At 39.8% G+C, this 19,701-nt stretch overlaps 1 protein-coding gene across 2 annotated transcripts in view; it reads right to left on the reverse strand.

Moving 5' to 3' along the window:
- Positions 1 to 19,701, reverse strand: part of Xpr1 (xenotropic and polytropic retrovirus receptor 1) — a 144,733-nt gene that overhangs the window by 71,470 nt on the left and 53,562 nt on the right. The gene's annotated exons all lie outside the window — the stretch shown is intronic.

The raw sequence follows: 19,701 nt of genomic DNA on the forward strand, positions 1-19,701 counted from the left end.
GGTCAGAGGATGACTCCTAGAAATACCACCTAGTCACTTTGTGTGTCCATATGGCTTGTCAGAGCATTCTGTCTTCTGGGATCATAAATATCTGTAGCATAAATCTAGGTATTTTTAAACATCAGGTGGGCCAATGTTCTATGACTTTCTGTAGGCTGGATATACTTTGTGAGTTTCGTCCTAGACCAACAAACTATGTGGAAATGCAAAATAAAGAGCTTCAGGGGCATCCAAGACCATTTTTTTTTTCCATGTGAGATTTGACTAGACTTCCTGGATGCTAACCAAAATACAGAAACTTTCCATGTTTGGACCTAGAATAGTACCTTAACTTACGATGTATAGAAAAAGAATAGGCTCCTTTCCATCCCCAAGACCCTTAGAATGTTAGTGCAATCCCAGAAACCTTTAAATATTCAACCTGGGTAAAAACTAATGAAATTGTATTTCCCTAGGAAACAGGAAACACAATGCACCTAACACACACACACACACACACACACACACACACACACACACACACACACACACACAAACACACACACAGAGCACTAGAAATACTTTAAAGAGAGATAAAAGAGCCTGACAGTTTTAAAGGATTGCCAGTCATATCTGATCAGTGAGATGCCTCAGTGGGCAGAGGTGCTGGCCACCAAGACTGATAGTTCCTGTGGTACCAAGTGGAGAGAGAACAGACTCTTCCAAGCTCTCTACATGGTGGCAAGTGCCCCCCCCCAATAATAAATACAATAAAAGAACTTTTTAAAAGGTTATCGAATCCATTTATTTAACTTAAATCTAAGCATAACTCTGGAATGTTGTATTGATTCTTCAGAAATACACGGCTACTTTATATTCTCATGTAAACGTAGCAATTAAGGTATAACAAGGCTAGCTGCTCAAGGCCACTGAGAATCATCTTCTCAAAGCATAAAGCCCACCCCAGCTTTTTAAGGAAGCTGACCCTGAGTTAAGGAAATTCCATGGTGACAGATGCTATGCTTGGAATAGCTAGCATTTTGCTCCAGCTAATTGAAAATAAGAGCAATAAATTATTTTCCTATATTTTTCATTTTAATTTTACTACCTATTGTTAAAGAAATCACCAGAGCAGTGAGGGCTCGGTTATACTTTCTGCACTTTTCTACTAACATTACAATGAATGAACGTAGCAAAGTCCAGCAAGGAAACTTAAATCTAGCTTCTATTCTTAACAATAATCTTAAACACATTAAAGTTTATATAGAAGTTACATATTCAGGAACATCAACTGTGTAACATATTGCCAAGAACTTGGAAACAAAAACATCTGCCTATGCATTAATTGTGAACATTCTGTTTGTTTACTTCAATGGCTATTCTAAAGTACAGCAGTTTGTTATCTCTACTCACACACAACTTAAAGGCCACAAATCGGAACAGAATACAGTAAGACTTCAGCAACACAGGGAAGTCAGAGCTGAGAGCCAAGAAGAGACACCGGAAGTAACAATAACCAGGTCAGCTGTGCAGAAGAAATCAATGAACGCTGCTGCCACTGTCCTCTTGGATTCCAAAGACTTGCTACATACAGGAAGTGGAGGCAAACCACTGGTCGAAGGTTAGGAAATGACAGAACATAGACCCAAACAGACTTGCACATAAAAGAATAGATTATACTACACAAAATACGGAAATCATAAATAAATGATTAACATGTCTACAAAATGAACTATCTCATTTTAAAAATGCCGTAAGTGCAGTCAAAAAAGAAGCAGGAGAGGGAATTTTATATGTGCAGCATTTGATAAAAGATTTATATTCAAAATTTATACTCAGAGTGGGGAAATGGTTTGGCAAGTAAGAACACTTGAGTTCAGATCCCCAACACCCATGCAAAATTTATTTTAAAAAATGTTTATAAGTCAATAGTAAAATGATTTTTAATTTCTTAATAAAATCTGCCAATTAAAGCACTTCATAGAAAAATGACAAGCAGCCACCCCCCTCCTGAAAAAAACTGAAGAGACTCAACATCAAAATTCCAAATAAATTCAAGATCTAAAAAAATATAAAATGTAATCTCACCGTCAGATTGGGAGTGATTTTAAAATAGTAATATCGCTTTGGCAATGATAAGGGTAAATCAACACTCTCGCACCCCGTCGATAGCTATGTGAATCTGTAGTCTCTATAAGAAGATAGTTTGGCAGTAGTTATCAAAATGTTCAGTATGCTCAATCCTACTCATAGAAAAAACACTCTAAAGGAATCTGCACAAAGAATGTTATCTGTACAGCTATCACTCATCTTTTTTTAATAATGAACAGGAAGAGATATGGGTCCAGTTAGTTATACGCCTCTAAGGGGGTCAGTTATGTCAGATAAGGCTGAGTATCTCCTTCCTAGCCACCAACCATCAGAAACTCATTAACAAGGACCATGAACACAAGTTTTGTACTCTCTCCCGAATGGCCACGGGAGTAACTGCTGATGCTCTGGCTGAAGCCTGGATGGGTTGTGTGGTCCAAATCAATGGTGGGAATGACAAACACAGTTCTCCCATGAATCAGGGTGTCCTGACCAATAGCAGAATGTGCCTGCTGCTGAGTTGGGCATTTTTGTAATAGACCAAGGAGAACTGTAAAGAGGAAGCAGAAATCTGTAGATTTCAACTGAGTGTTCTTAATTTTATTATTGCTAAAAAGAGGGGCAGGGGTGGGGAGAAGGCTCTCCTAGGACTGACAGATATCACTGTGCCTTGGTGGATAAAGCCCCCCAAAGAGTCTGCATACTCTGAAGCTTTTTCATTCTTTCTAAAGCTGTCCTCCAATATTGTCTGACAGGCCTTAAACAAAAAAGGTAAGAGGTCCAGGACCAAAGCACCTACGTATGGTTCATCATCTTCTTACTCCACTTATCCAGCAATCAGGTGCTCTCCAAGAGAAGTACGCACTCTTAACCTGGCAGCTATCTCCTCAGCCCTAGGACTAGAAGAAACCTTAACTCCTAAAGAAATAGAAGCAGTTATTAAAAGTCTCCCAACCAAAAAAAGCCCAGGACCAGATGAGTTTAGTGCAGAATTCTATCAAACCTTCATAGAAGACCTCATATCAATACTGTCCGAACTATTCCACAAAATATAAACAGAAGGAACACTACCCAATTCCTTCTATGAAGCCACAATTACTCTTATCCCTAAACCACACAAAGACCCAATAAAGAAAGAGAACTTCAGACCAATTTCCCTTATGAATATCGACTCAAAAATACTCAATAAAATCCTCACAAACCGAACCCAAGAACACATCAAAACGATCATCCATCATGATCAAGTAGGCTTCATCCCAGGAATGCAGGGATGGTTTAATATACAGAAATCTATCAACATAATCCACTATGTAAAACTCAAAGAAAAAAAGACCACATGATCATCTCATTAAGTGCTGAGAAAGCATTTGACAAAAGTTCCAAACACCTTCATTTAAAAGTATTAGAAAGATCAGGAAGTCAAGGCCCATACCTAAACATGGTAAAAGCAATATACAGCAAACCAGTAGCCAACATCAAACTAAATGGAGAGAAACTTGAAGCAATCCCACTAAAATCAGAGACTAGAGAAGGCTGTCCACTCTCTCCCTACCTATTCAATATAGTACTTGAAGTCCTAGCCAGAGCATTCAGATAACAAAAGGTGGTCACAGGGATACAAACTGGAAAGGAAGAAGTCAAAATATCACTATTTGCAGATGATATGTTAGTATATTTAAGTGACCCCAAAAATTCCACCAGTGAACTCCTAAACCTGATAAACAACTTCAGCAATGTGGCTGGATATAAAATTAACTCAAACAAATCAGTAGCCTTCCTCTACTCAAAGGATAAACAGGCCGAGAAAAAAATTAGGGAAATGACACCCTTCACAATAGTCACAAATAACATAAAATACCTCGGTGTGGCTCTAACCAAGCAAGTGAAAGATCTGTATGGTAAGAACTTCAAGTCTCTGAAGAAAGAAATTGAAGATCTCAGGAGATGGAAAGACCTCCCATGCTCATAGATTGCCAGGATTAATAAAGTAAAAAAGGCCAAAGCAATCTACAGATTCAATGTAATCCCCATCAAAATTCCAACTCAATTCTTCATAGAGTTAGAAAAAGCAATTTGCAAATTCATTTGGAATAACAAAAAAACCCAGGATAGCGAAAACTATACTCAACAATAAAAGAACTTCTGGGGGAATCATCATCCCTGACCTCAAGCAGTATTACAGAGCAATAATGATAAAACCTGTATGGTAATGGTACTGAGACAGGCAGGTAGATCAATGGAATAGAATTGAAGACCCAGAGATGAACCCACACCCCTATGGTTGCTTGACCCTTGAAAAAGGAGCTAAAACCATCCACTGGAAAGAAAGATAATAATTTTCAACAAATGGTGCTGGTTCAACTGGAGGTCAGCATGTAGAAGAATGCAAATTGATCCATTTTTATAGCCCTGTACGAAGCTTAAGTCTAAGTGGATCACGGACCTCCACATAAGACCAGATACACTGAAACTAATAGAAGAAAAAGTGGGGAAGAGCCTTGAACACATGGGCACTGGAGAAAGTTTCCTGAACAAAACACCAATGGCTTATGCTCCAAGATTAAGAATTGACAAATGGGACCTCATAAAACTGCAAAGCTTCTGAAAGGCAAAGGACACTGTCATTAGGACAAACCGGCAACCAACAGATTGGGAAAAGATCTTTACCAATCCCACATCTGATACAGGGCTAATATCCAATATATACAAAGAACTCAAGAACTTAGACTCCAGAGAGCCAAATAACCCTATTAAAAAATGGGGTAGTACCTAATGACTGAGAAGCACCTAAAGAAATGTTCAACATCCTTAGTTCTCAGGGAAATGCAAATCAAAACAACCCTGAGATTCCACCTCATACCACTCAGAATGGCTAAGATAAAAATCTGAGGTGACAACAGATGTTGGTGAGGATGTGGAGAAAAAGGAACACTCCTCCATTGTTGGTGGGATTGCAAGCTGGTACAATCACTCTGGAAATCAATCTGGATGTTTCTCAGAAAATTGGACATTGCACTACCTTAGGACCCAGTTATACCACTCCTGGGAATATACCCAAAGGATCCTCCAACATACCACAAAGACACATGCTCCACTATGTTCATAGGAGCCTTATTTATTTTTTTTATTTTGCAAACATTCTTTTTTTTCCTCCATCTTTATTAAATTGGGTGTTTCTTATTTACATCTCAATTGTTATTCCCTTTCCCAGCCTCCAGGCCAACATCCCCCTAACCCCTGTCCCTCCCCTTCTATATCAGTGTTCCCCTCCCCATCCTCCCCCCATTACCGCCCTCCCCCCAACAATCACATCCACTAGGGGGTTCAGTCTTGGCAGGACCAAGGGCTTCCTCTTCCACTGGTGCTCTTACTAGGCTATTCATTGCTACCTATGCAGTTGGAGCCCAGGGTCAGTCCATGTATAGTCTTTGGATAGTGGCCCAGTCCCTGGAAGCTCTGGTTGGTTGGCATTGTTGTTCATATGGGGTCTCAAGCCCCTTCAAGCTCTTTCAGTCCTTTCTCTCAATCCTTCAACGGGGGTCCTGTTCTCAGTTCAGTGGTTTGCTCCTGGCATTTGCCTAGGTATTTGCTGTATTCTGGCTGTACCTCTCAGGAGAGATCTACATCCAGTTCCTGTCGGCCTGCACTTCTTTGCTTCATCCATCTTGTCTAATTGGGTGGCTGTATATGTATGGGTCACATGTGGGGCAGGCTCTGAATGGGTGTTCCTTCAGTCTCTGTTCTAAACTTTGCCTCCCTATTCCCTCCCAAGGGTATTCTTGTTCCCCTTTTAAAGAAGGAACGAAGCATTCACATTTTGGTCATCCTTCTTGAGTTTCATGTAGCAGCCTTATTTATAATAGCCAGAAACTGGAAAGAACCCAGATGCCCTTCAACAGAGGAATGGATACAGAAAGTGTGGTACATCTACACAATGAATTACTATTCCGCTATCAAAAACAATGACTTCGTAAAGTTTATAGGCAAATGGATGAAACTAGAAAATATCATCGTAAGTGAGGTAACCCAATCACAAAAAAAGTAAACATGGTATGCACTCACTGATAAGTGGATATTAGCCCAAAACTCAGATTATCCAAGATATACAATCCACAAAACACACTGAAGCTCAAGAAGAAGGACAATCAAAGTGCAGATACTTCAGGCCTTCTTAAAAGGAGGAACAAAAATATTCATAGGAGGGGATATGGAGACAAAGTTTGGAGCAGAGACTGAAGGAATGGCCATTCAGAGCCTGCCCGATCTGGGGATCTAGCCCATATATATACAGCCACCAAACCCAGACAGTATTGATGAAGTCAAGAAGTGTATGCTGATAGGAACCTGATATAGCTGTCTCCTGAGAGGCTCAGCCAGAGTGTGTCAAATACAGGGGCGAATGCTAGCAACAAACCGTTGAACTGAGAATGGGGTTCCCGTTGGAGGAATTAGAGAAAGGACCGAAGGAGCTGAAGGGGCTTGCAACCCCATAAGAACAACAATGCCAACTAACCAGAGCTCCCAGGGACTAAAGCATCATCCAAAGGGTAAACATGGACAAACTCATGGCTCCAGCTGCTTATGTAGCAGAGGATGGTCTTGTTGGGCACCAATGGGAAGAGAGGCCCTTGGTTCTGCCAAGGCTGGACCCACCAGTGTAGGGGAATGTCAGGGTGGGGAGGCGGGAAGGGAAGTGGCTGGGGAGGGAGAGGGGATGGGGGCTTATAGATGGGAAATGGGGAAAGGGAATAACATTTGAAATGTAAATAAAAAATATCCAATTAAAAAAGGAGGAGGCGGCACTGGAGAACTCTCTCCTTCCCCCAACACACAGTGGAAAGGCAATGCTAAGGATTGTTTCTTGAAGCCAAGAAGCTTCACCAGAATCCAACCCTTGTGGTATTTTGATCTTCATCTTTGATCCTTTAGAATGATGAGATAATAAATGTCTTTTTCTTATACCATCTAGCCTGTGACCTTCTGTAATAGCAGCCTGAGCAGACTTAATAAAATGAGTCAAATGTGTCCTAAGCTTGATAATTAATCACACCCCCCCAACACAAACACATAAGCCCTAAGCTTAATTCAATGAGAGCTAGCATGAAAAAAAGTACAAATCTTGGTAAGACATAGCAATATATCTTTTGCTGATTAGCATTAGCATAACAGGAAAAAGTGAAGTGTGCAAAAAAAATTGAGAACTGATAAAAATTCAGAGAGCATTCCTCTGGGTTAAGCAGTCAATTATGCTGATATAGAGAACCTGATTTCTACATTTCTACAATTGTCTTATACCTACTTCACAATGGTGGGTGACAAACAATGTTTCACCCAGCTGGCCATGCTCTCTAAGAATTTCAATCAAGGCAAACAACTACCGCTGCTCAGAAATCAAGTGCTTTGCAACCACTCTAAGGAATACTTTAATTTTATACCAAAGAGATATCATTTACTCTTTTAATGCAGTACCTGGGTTAGCTAGATCAACACCAAACCTCTCAACCACAACTCACAGCTTCTGTGAATTCCATTTCCTTTCTGGTGTTTCATGATATTCTTATACAAAGAACAGTCCTAATTTCCAGATTTGTGAGATACCTAGGCTAAGGACTTTGCCTCCATCATTTAAGTCCAATGTCAAACATATTACCAGCATGTGCTCCATATATTATTTCTGAAATGTAGATGTTGAAATTATATTAATATTATGACAATTTATTTTGCTTTTTACCACAGCGGCTAGGAGACAGAAAAAGGACCTCTGAAGCAAGCTGGAACTGGCGAATACAACTTAGGGAGTTGGTTCTTTCCTTGTATCATAGGGGTTTCAAGAACCCAAGTCAGGCTCACTGGTTGGAAGTGATCATCTTTATCTGCAGAGCCTTCTCGCACTCACCTCCTGCGCGCTCTCTCTCTCTCTCTCTCTCTCTCTCTCGCTTGTGCTCTCTCTGTCTGTCTGTCTCTCTGTGTGTGTGTGTGTGTGTGTGTGTGTGTGTGTGTGTGTGTGTGTGTGTGTGTGTGTACTAAAGGTATTATTCTCAGTAGTGGAAGATCTGCTTTCTAGAGAACTTTTTGGTTGTCACAATTGACTTAACAGGTTTCTATATTCTAATTTCTATATTCTAATGGGTAGAAGCCAAGAATACTGCCAAAATATCCTTCAGTGTCTAAGACAGCAATCTTTCCCTGCCCTTGCAAACAATGCCTCCAAATGTGTGAGGCTGAAAAACTGTTTTACAGCAAGAAAGCTTTTCTAAACTAGTGAAGGGTACTTGGGCTATTGCTGTCCGGGGTTACACTAACAATGCAGTCCTGAGGAAGTCTCCAAGGTCAGTACCCTAGAGAATACTCCTTCTGGAGGCATTAACTTTAATGTCACCATGACTACCTCTGCATTTTCATTGTAGTTTACATGTAATCTCTTAGTTTATTCTTATGAGAAAGCTTTAAAAATTTTATATATGACAATCAAAAATAGGAAGAATACTTAGTGTTACTGGTTTCATGCTTTTAAGAAAACTAGTTGGAGTTTTTAAGAGTGTGAAATTTTTAACTAGAAATAACTAACTTGAAATTCTATTTTTTCCCAGAAACTACACTACATCCACAGATGGGAGGATAAATTATAAAAAGCATATTGCAAATAAGATTCCAAAGATAAAAATGTTACTCTAAAGTCACTGGTGTAGTAGAAATGGGAATCGACTGGGAGTTATTCATTCAACAATACTAGGTCCCTCCTACACACCAAGCAATGTGGTGGGTGTGATGAGCAAACCGTATTAACTCTGCTCTCAGAGAGTACAGCCTACTTAGGGAAAAGATGCCAAGTGATGTCAGTATTGATTTTTGAAGAAAAGAAAAAAGAGAAAAACAAACTAAAAGAGCTCCAGGAGTGAGACCACATCAAGTCTAAAAGGACTGGAGAGAGACATGGGGTCTCTAAAGAAGTGTCCTCAGAGACGAAATCTGCAGTATATTTAGTCAGTCACTGGGGCAGCATCTAAGAGATGATAAAGTGAATCTGCGAGATGAGTTTGTGAGGAGACCAGGGAACCACAGTGCTTGTGGAAGCTAGGAGGCAAGCGGGGCCTGACCAGGCAGGACTTCAAGAAGACTAGCTTTCTTTTTGAGAAAAATGATTACCACAGAGGGGTAATTATGAGCAGATACGTTTTCTAAATGAGCGCTAGGGAAGACCAATCAGGCACAGCACAGAAAATATCATGAGGGAGACTATGGAAGTGGAGCGGTTCACAAGCCACTCTCCAGGGCGGGGCTGGGGTGCAGGTAACCGGACTGTTGTCAACGAACCGTTTATCAGTTTCTTTTCTCAATGTAACCACACAGAATAAATCCTCTCTTTACTGCAAATTAAGAGCTGTTTTACAGGTAAAATCAATATTTTTCACAACAGTCTTTGTTGTCCATTGCCTAAGCATTTAATAATTCTCTATATTCTCTCTTTAAAAGGGTAGAATTTGAATAGGTAATCTCAAAAATTCTTATTTTCAACTTTTTTATTCCATAATTTAAATTGCTAATTTGTGCAATCCGATCTGAATTCTGCCTGGCTTCTGTGGCTCTAAACAGGAATCTCTGAGCTGAGTCTGTCTTTGAGGTTTTATCACATAAAGTTTTAACCAAATGTGGTTTTAAATATTCTTGGCAGAACACAGACCAAAAAGTCTTTGAAATCATACTAGTGATATGTAACGAATGAAATTAATCTCATCTGTAGTAGCTTTAATACAATGTAAAATATTAATTATGTTAATAAATGTGTGCCTAATGTCTGCTAAATGAACAAGTATCCCATGTGAAAATATTGACAAATATATCCCAAACGGCGTCACTTGACAGTAAAATGAGCTGGTGAGCCAAGTGACGTTCACAAGTTTTTTACTCTTGTAACCCCTAAGAGATTTCTGGATATATTTTCCACATTTCTAAGCTAAGACAAAGGATTTTTAACACATTTAAGTAGTTAGCAACAATGTAATTTCTGTTGGATTGTGATTAAAATAACACTGGAGAAAAGATATAATGGACTTTAAATGCCACAGTAATTTCACCACTATTACCAAAATTCACTGTTACTTTCAAGTACATAAATAAAAGGACTAGGGACACAGATCAGCAGCAGAGTACTTGCCATGCAAGCCTAAGGCCTTGTGTCAACAGTCAGTACTGCATAAACACCCATAGCACTTGCCAGACACATGAAAACAATCCTTTAGAACTAAAATCCATATATATTGTCTTCTTGAACTTATATTTCCACTCTATTTAGATTACAAATTTTATGTTAATATATTTTTACATTTAGTCATTTACTGAACCATCATATTTCCTGGGTATTAAATATTCATATGAATTAAAATTTGAATACCAAAACTTTTTTACTATGTTTTAAATATTAAAATTTCTTTTACACTGAGCTAACACAATTATTAGAATGTACTACATCAAAACAATATTAATATTTACAAATATTAAACATAAAATGGCATCGCTGAGGATTGGAAAATGAATCTTATATTGAAATGGATGGAGCTCCTTCTCCAAACTCATTCATAAATCCTTTGATAAGTGTTATATGGTTACTAGAGAGATAAATATTATATTTCTTGAAAGAATAATGGATATTATATTGCCAGCACATTATAAACAGTGTGGAAGATCATCTATTCCATTTTGGAAATCCTATCCATGTGAGGAGAAGCTTTGTACACATGAATGATTAGTATACACAAGCAAATAATAACAGGCTTCCTCCTACCCACAAATGCTGGTTATGTGCCAAGCACGGCCCTGCTGACTAGGGACACAGTGATTGAGAAAACAAACTCAGTCCCTGTACTTTAAGAGAAAACATACACTAAGTAAGTAATCAGAAGAGCTTTTAGTAATGGAAGAAAAGCGCAGGACAGGAGAACACATGCCCAAAGGCGCTAACCCATAATGAAGAGTTCAGGCAAGTCTTGCAGAGGACATGACATTGCAGTTGAGGTATGAAGGAGAAACTGAAGGATGTGAGTAGGAAGAACTAAGAGGAATGAGACTAGGCTAGACTAATAATAAAGTCTGAAGCAATTTTAGAAAGTCATTATGACTAGTAGAAGGTAAAGACACTGAGCCTCATAGTACAGAATGCCTAAAAGTGCTGGGGCCTTGCCCACCAAAGATTCAATTGTTGAACTCCAAACCCCAATATATGATTTAGAAGTGGGGCCTTTGCAATTAATTGGGTTTGGGTAAGATCAAAAGGATAGAACTCACATTAGAAAACAGGAAAAATAAAATTACTCTCTGCTGGCACAAACCAAGGACATGTCATGTGACGACATAACCAAGAAGAGAGACTTACTTCACTAGAACCCAGCCACTTCTGGTACCCTGAGATCTTGGACTTCAGCATCCAAAACTGTGACAGATAGATAAATGTATATTGTTTAAGTTAGTGAGTCTGTGATGCTGTGACAGATAAATGTATATTGTTTAAGTTAGTGAGTCTGTGATGCTGTGTTTCAGCTACCATCTCACTAAATGTGTAACTAAGAAAGAGCAAGGAGAATGTTCAGGAGCTGACAACATGGAGGAAACCCCTGCGAGTGTAACGAGCACTGACGCAAAGGACTGACAGCAAAGGTGCCTGAAGACACTGCTGGCGAAGTGACAGAGCCACCCAGACCAGACAGGGTTCAATGGGGTAAGGACCCACCTCACCTCAGACTATCGACACGCTTTCTCTGAAGGCGCTTCACCGACCACACTGCTAGGGACAGAGTGGACATGTTCTTTCCTGCTTGCTGTTCGCACTCATTCATCCTCCATTCTATGTGCTGCCATAATAACCTTTCAGTGACCTTCATTTTACTTGGTCATTCAGCTTTCCAGTAAAAGAGCACACCTTACTGCCAAACCTGAATATACATAAGCCTTGAATCCATGCAGAAGAATTGATATCTACCTCTGGGTTAAGTTTCTGTCACCAAGTGAATCTGTTTGTGTGTAGAGAAGTTCAAATTAAGAGCTTAATGTCCATGGTTAGGCAACTTCTGCCAAAGACATAGGACTATATAACCCCTGGCTCCCAGATTCTTTGTAGAAGACTGATGTGTGAGCATGTATTTATATCTGATAAGGCCTAAAACAGAACATAGTTGTTCCAATCAAGATTGTCCTTAATTTGAGAAGAGAAGGTACTTAATCCTACTTTTTGCTTCATTGATTGATCTTAAGTTAATAAAATACAAAATGGAAGGGCGTACTCAAGTACGAAGGGCTGAGATTCTTACCTTCACTGACTCTTCCATAAAATCAGATCTTTTGCTTAATGTTTAGAAAGCACCCGGTTTTTAAAAAGTAGGTAATAAGATATAGAGCATTAATATGATTTCAAGTAAGCAAAAGAATATGAATTCTTTGGAAAAAGACAAAACCTATGCAAATGAGTATCCAAAAAAAAATTAAACACACAAAATCAAAGACACCACCAAAATGTACTCTTAACCAGAGAGTCCTAGACAGACTTTAAGGATTTTTTTTTAATTAAATGTAAAACATTGAATAGCCTGAAAACTGTCTAAGTTTTCTTGAACTGTTTAAAAATCATTCATTTACCCCAGAAAGCACTGCTCCAGACTGCTGAAATCCTAAGAGGAGTAGTGCAATGCTTCACTGGGCTGTGGTGCCTGGGACAAGTGAGCATCAGCAGACCAGAGCGCTCAGCTCACTGCCACGGGGCAGCAAAGGGTGGCTTTCCTGAGCTCATGGATGAGAACACCTTTAATCCAGCACTTGAGAGTCAGAGTAGTTGATCTCCTTGAGTTCAAGGCCAGCCTGGTCTAAATAGCTGTGGGCCTGGTAGCATTTACACAGTGAGACTCTGATTAGAAACAACAACAAAACCTACTAAACATATACTCAACAAATGACCAAGCATTCTCATGCCTGACTATCCAGGGAAATAAGATTAATTCCTATAAAGACACGCATATAAATGTTTAAAGTAGCCTTATTCACAACCACTGAAAACTCAAAACAACCGAATGTCCTTCAGCGGGTAAGTGGATCAATGGGATGCTGTGACAACTACACACGCTGAGTTACTGCTGTAAGCTCCCATCCAAACCTCAAAGGAGTTAAGCTGTATGAAAGGTGCAAGAATTGGAATTAAATATTGTACTCCTCTGCTCGACGTTATTCCTACAAAACTAGTAATGAACAACCTCGGTGGCTGATGGGATTATGTGCAGATGTGTGCAACTACAAAGGGATAACTCAGAGCTGTCTCTGTTGTGCAAATAGGAGCACAACTTCTACATAGGTTAAAATCCATAAATTGTAAGAAACAAAAGCTCAATCTTACTGTTACGTTTACTTAAAAATATAAAAGCTCGTCAAAAGTCAAGCAACTACAGTATTAGTGTATCTGACTATAATTTTAAGATGCTAATTCCTAACAAAAAAGGGGCAGAGAGGGGAATGAAACAAACAGGCAAAGTAATTTAAGTCAAATACTTTGTTTTACAAAACGCCTGGTTAGGTCTAGACAGTTCAAATTTTCCTCTGCCTTATCAGCTTGCAGTACTAAACAGCTCCAATGTTTACTGCTTATTGCCTTTGCATGTACAATACCTCATTATCTCCTCTTTGCTTACAGGAGGCCCAGATGTCTCGTGGTGCTCCTAGGTTTTCTTCTCTGTTTCCACTGTGCTGCTGTCTGCCTCCTCTACATCACTTACAGAAGAGAGCATCACTAGAGGTGCTCCCAGCTTCAACCTTAAAGGGTTCCTTATTTCTCAACACTCAGACCCAAGCTAGCGTCCTGCAGAAAAGGACAGATGCTTTCCCACTAGAACTGTATGAGGTCTTCAGTGTGCCATGTTCCCAACTCCAGATCTTCACTTACACTTTTTTTTTTTATCATGAAAATCTTCCCGCTATTCCTAGCTAATTCATCCTTCAAATGTCAGCTAAAACACATATACCTTAAGGCAACACTCTCTGACTCTGATATATTATATGAAATTCTCCTATTAAAACTCTGGTTCTGAACCAGTGCAGGAAGCAGAGGCAAGTGGATCTCTGAATTCAAGGCCAGCCTGATCAACAGGGAGTTCTAGGACAACCAGGGCTACATTTAAAAACAACAACAACAACAACAAAAACCTAGTCTGAAAGGTTACAAAGGAACAAAACTCCCTACATTCCTTCTTTACAGAAGGATGCATTTAAAAGCCACTGCTGAAACCAGAGAGATAATATGCTCAGTGAGTGAAGGTGCTTGACATGCAAGAGTTTCATCCCTGAAACTCACATAAAGACAGAAGGAGAAAACCAATCCCACAGAGTGGTCCTCTACCCATGCACTCCCCTCAGCGTAATGCACACACAGTAACTTAAAGTCCGACCTTGAGCGTACGTGTGGTGTACAGTGCCTGGGAAACTAGCACAGTGGAGATGGAGGTAGAGGTTTACAAGTCTGAATCTTACCTGGTATCTACAGTGAGTTCTAAGTGGACCTGAAATGTAGTGAGACTCTTATCTCAAACAGGAAGAAAAAGTCACCATTAGGTTTTAGGCTCTACGAAGATAAAGCAAGTGTCTGCACTGCCCATCTCTAAATCCTTGATGTCTCCTGTCGCATCAGCACTTGCGACTGGAAGGCTATATAATGGGCAGATGTGAAAATAACACCATGTAACCACATCCATCCAGGAAATACTTAAGTTTTCATGTAAGGGATGGAATTAAAACTAAATGGTCTTTAGAGCCCTTTGCAGTATTTTTATTATAATAAAGATTTTAACATTTCAATGGGGGTACATAATAAAACAATTCTGAACAAAATCTATCATTTATTCCTATTTTCAGATCTGTTTTTTTCCAGGGCATGGTAGTACACAACTTTAATTCCATTTGGGAGGTGGAAATAGGTGGATCTCTGTGAGTTTGAGGCCAACCTGGTCTACAAATCAAGTTCCAGGACAACCAGGGCTACACAGAAAACAGTGTTGAAAAAAAAAAAGTCTGTTTTTAAAACTGTTGTGGTTCCAAATTATTAAAAAATCTTAATTATCATATTACAAATGTAGAAAATGAAGAATCCAAGTTAAGAGAATGCTTCAGTAATCAGATGCCATTGTTAGATCTAGCTATAAAAGATTAAATGTAGTGATCATCTATCCACAAACCAGTCATTCACTACATATTAAGGCTTTGTTCAGTGATGGGCCACATATACCACAGTCAACCCTTCTTCACATTATAATGAAGCTGAAAAACTATCACCCAAGGACAATGAAGCCAACATAATATCCTGGCACATCATATCATTTATGTTAGTGGTAGTGGTATGTAAACAGATTGCCTATATTACATGTGAAGGCATAGATCAGAATTGTGCACAATATATAGTCACTGATGGTAATATGCTACTAGCTTATGCATTTATTGCACTATACCTTTTACCATTATTTGAGTGCCTTCCTACTTGTAAAAGTTTACTATAAAACTTTCCTTGAGTGTTGTTTATATCTCTGTGAGCACACACTGAGTACATGTGTGCTCATGTATCGTAGAGTCATCTCAGGTGTTGCACCTTGCCTTTGTCTTCTCCCTGTTTTGAGACAGGATCTCCTGCTGTTCCACCCATTCTGTCTTGCCTGCCATCTCACCTGCCACAGGAACACTGGATTATAGGAACACTGACTGCATCCGACTCCACACGAGCTCTGGAGATACAAGCTCATGTCCCACACTCAGTGCTTGACTCACTAAATCATCAGGGTTTTTCATTTTATCAAGAGACTACATTAAGTAACTGGCCTATGTCCTCCTTGCTTATGTAAGTACTCTTATAATAATCTGCACAATTCGATCACCTGATGACACATTTCTCACAAGTATTTCTGCTATTAGAAGACACATGCATGATGGCATGTGTGTGGTGGCACATGCCTTTGATTCCAGCACTGGGAGGCGGAGGCAGGTGAGACTCTATAAAATGGAGTAAGACTTTGAGACAGACAGACAGACACAGAGAGAGAGACACACACACAGATAGAGACAGAGAGACAGAGATGGAGAGAGACGGAAGCAGAAAGAGATGGGGGCAGGAACTGTACTTTTAAGTTCTGTGTAGTGGTACTATTTAATAAAGGTACTTAAAACATACTTGACGGGGCAGGAAAGATGGTCCAGCGTTAAAAGTACTTGTCTTGCAGAGGACCTTGGTTAAACTCCCAGAATCCACCTGTCAGATCACAACCATCTAGTTCTAGGGTATCTGATGCCCTCTTCAGAACTCCTCATGCACCAAGTATTTCTCAGAAATATATGCAAGTGATGCATATATGTAAATGCAGGTAAAACACTCACACATAAAAATAAATTTAAAAAATTAAAAATAAGGTCTCACTATGTAGCTTTGGCTAGCCTGGACTTCTCTATGTGGTATGGGCTTCTCTAATGGTATGGGCTGGCCCCATACCATTCCAAAATAATAAATAAATCCTTTAAAAAGCATACTTGAAATAAAATTCTAAGCAATGCTTAATTAAAGACTCAAAAGGATTTTCCTCCTACTTATATTTCACTGACTTATTAAACTCAAAACTATTCTAGTTTAAAAAAAAATAGTAATAGGATCAAGCCCAGTCTTGTCTTCCCAACAGAATTAACAGACGTGCCTGGTTTTGTTTGGAATACATGCTACTTGATGGAATTGTTTAGCTAATATTTTCTTTCTTATGAAATCTGGTGTTAATTGGAAATCAATTTTTCTTAAGTCTAAACAAGTTAAATGTCTAGAGAGAACCATAATGTAATACTCAAATCTGTTTAAAACCATTTTGAAACACTATTTAATCAGTTTTCAAATAGACTTGAACTATTAAATACAGAACAGACACAGTCTGTCTGACAATATGTACTTCTGAACTGGTGTGTATCTGCACTCTAACAGACATTACTGAGAGGAGTCACAACATTCCCTGAGTAGTCAAGGTGAGTGGCTCATTCAGTTTGAATCAGGGTCACTTTATGGTCACAGAATAACATCTTTATTGCTAAGATAATGGACCCTAGGCTGCATGCATTTCACAGTTTTGACCACTCACAGCTCTTGACCACATTCCTGCATGTTCATTTCCATAACACCAAAACTCACTGTAGGTGCTTCCCAGGGAAGCCTACCAACTAATATGACTGCAGAACCCTAATCTCTAGCCTAGCACTTACTGAGCCAGACTAGTCAATTATACTGATCCCTGGCCACTGTATCTCATCTGCACTTCAAGTTCAAAGAAAGAAAAAGGTAAATTTCTAACTAATATAACCAAACAGTGTTGAGGCATTTGTATTACACTAGATCCCACCCATTCACCATAATTTTCTGAGTTCTCTGGGTTGTTCTACATGCAAGTCCATGTTTTTAATGTGTGTCTTCTATTTTCCTGTAAGTTTGCAAAAGTAAGTATGCTTATGAAATGAAGCGTCCAGTCAGCACTCTAGGTTTCTAGTCTCGGGCTATCTTTTGGGATCCTTACCCAGAATCACCCAAAGACTTCATGCACTTTCTTTCGCCATCAAGTTCGCCCTTACTGTGACAAATGACTGAGAGAAACCACTGAAAGGGCTTCCAGAATTCGCCCACAGTCACTGGTTCTTTTGAATGTGGGGCTACCAGGAGGCAGTTCACACTAGCAGAAAGATGTTGTATTTACTGTATCTAACATCTGCCTCCACTTCAAGTCCTTGAGAAAGATAAATAAAGTAGGTAAATAAAATCAGGGTTGGTTCATTTCTTTAGCTCTTCTTTGATCTCCTTCCAAGGTTGCTGTAGCCTTTCTCCTCATGTTACATTTGGTTTTCTTTTCTTTCAGTGTCTGTCACCATACTTTAATGCTTTAGATGACCAAGTTCATCATTCTTATTTCTCTTTGGTGTAATTGTTGGGAACAAATCTGAAACTGCTAACTTGGTAGACTAAGAACAGATGCAGGTAGTCTCAGAGAGAACCCATAGTCCTCCCCATTTTTATAGAAATAAAGGTAAAATAAGAATTATATGATGATCTGAAAGGAAGGAAGGAAGGGAAGCAGGCAGGTGGGGAGGCAGGCAGGCAGGCAGGCGGGTGGGTGGGCAGCCAGGGTGACTGAAAAGATAGAAGGAGAACACTTACTGCTCTTGCAGAGGACCTGAGTTTAGTTCACAGTACCCACTTTGAGTGTCTCACAACTACCTGTACCTGTAGCTCCAGGGAATCTGACACCCTCTTCTGGCCTCCTCAGGTACTTGTGTCCACACATATACATACTTCCAATACACCATACCTATGATGTAAAAAATAAATCTTTTTTTTTTTAAAAAAGGACTGATGAGAACTAATGATCACAGAGAATATGCACAAAGAGATTGTCAATCATGTAATGCAAGACTGTGAAAGAGTCACCGACCGTAAGAAGTTTAACAAGAAGGGAGGCCTAAGTGAGGATGCTTCAATCCCACTTAGAAAGGAGAATAAAATAATCATGGGAGGCAGAGGGAGAGACAGACTTGGGTGGAAGAAGGAGGGAAAAGAGAGGCAGGATCAGGTATGGGGGAGGGGACAGGAGAGAAGCCCAGAAGGCCAGGAGAATGAATGAATGAAAATATGCAGCTTCTGGGGTTGGGGAGTTGGGGGAGGAGGGAAACTCTAGAAAGTCCCAAAGACCTGGGAATGTGAGAGACCTTTGCCAAAATGCCTAACAGTGGATTGATGGAACCTAAAGAGATGACCTCTAGTAGATAGACAGGGCCCCAGTGGAGGGATGGAATCACCAATCCACCTTTACAATTTCTGACTCAGAACTGTTTCTGTCTAAAAGAAATACAGAGACAAAAATGGAGCAGAGACTGAGGGAAAGGATGTGCAGTGACTGGCCAAACTCGGGTTCTATCCCATGTGCAGGCACCAGTCCCTAACATTATTCTACATTGTGTTTACAGACAGGAGACTAGTAAGGCTGTCCTCTGAGAGGCCCTACCAGCAGCTGACTGAGACAGAGCCAACCACTAGACTGAAGTGAAAGAATTAGGGAAAGGATTGAAGGAGCTGAAGGGGATGGCAACCCCATAGGAAGACCAGCAGTGTCAACTAACCCAGACCCCTGGGAGCTCCTAGAAACTAAGCCACCAACCAAAGAGCAAACACAGGCTGGTCCGAAGCCCTTCCACCTCCCCAGCACATATGTAGCAGAGGACTGATTGCCTTGTCTGGCCTCAGTGGGAGAGGATATACCTAATACTGTAGAGACTTGATACTCCAGGGAAGTGGATTGTTGGGAGGGGGCACCATCTCAGAGGCAAAAGGGGGAGAATGGGCAAAGAACTCTGGGGGGGGGGACCAAGAATGAGGGCAACATTTTGAGTGTAAATAAAGTAATTAATTTTTAAAAAGACTACAAAAAGGCCAATGTCTCAAGACACAAGCTGTTTTTTCGAATAATGTGTTACAAAAAAGAAAGATATGGAAAATTTAGAATTTTAGATGGCTCTTGACTATACATGGAGAGAGATGAAGACATAGAAGAGAAAAGAAGACCCACTTTACATTATGGTACCTAATCTCCTCACTGAATG

This window comes from Rattus norvegicus, chromosome 13, assembly GCF_036323735.1.
Source record: "Rattus norvegicus strain BN/NHsdMcwi chromosome 13, GRCr8, whole genome shotgun sequence".
NCBI lineage: Eukaryota > Metazoa > Chordata > Mammalia > Rodentia > Muridae > Rattus > Rattus norvegicus.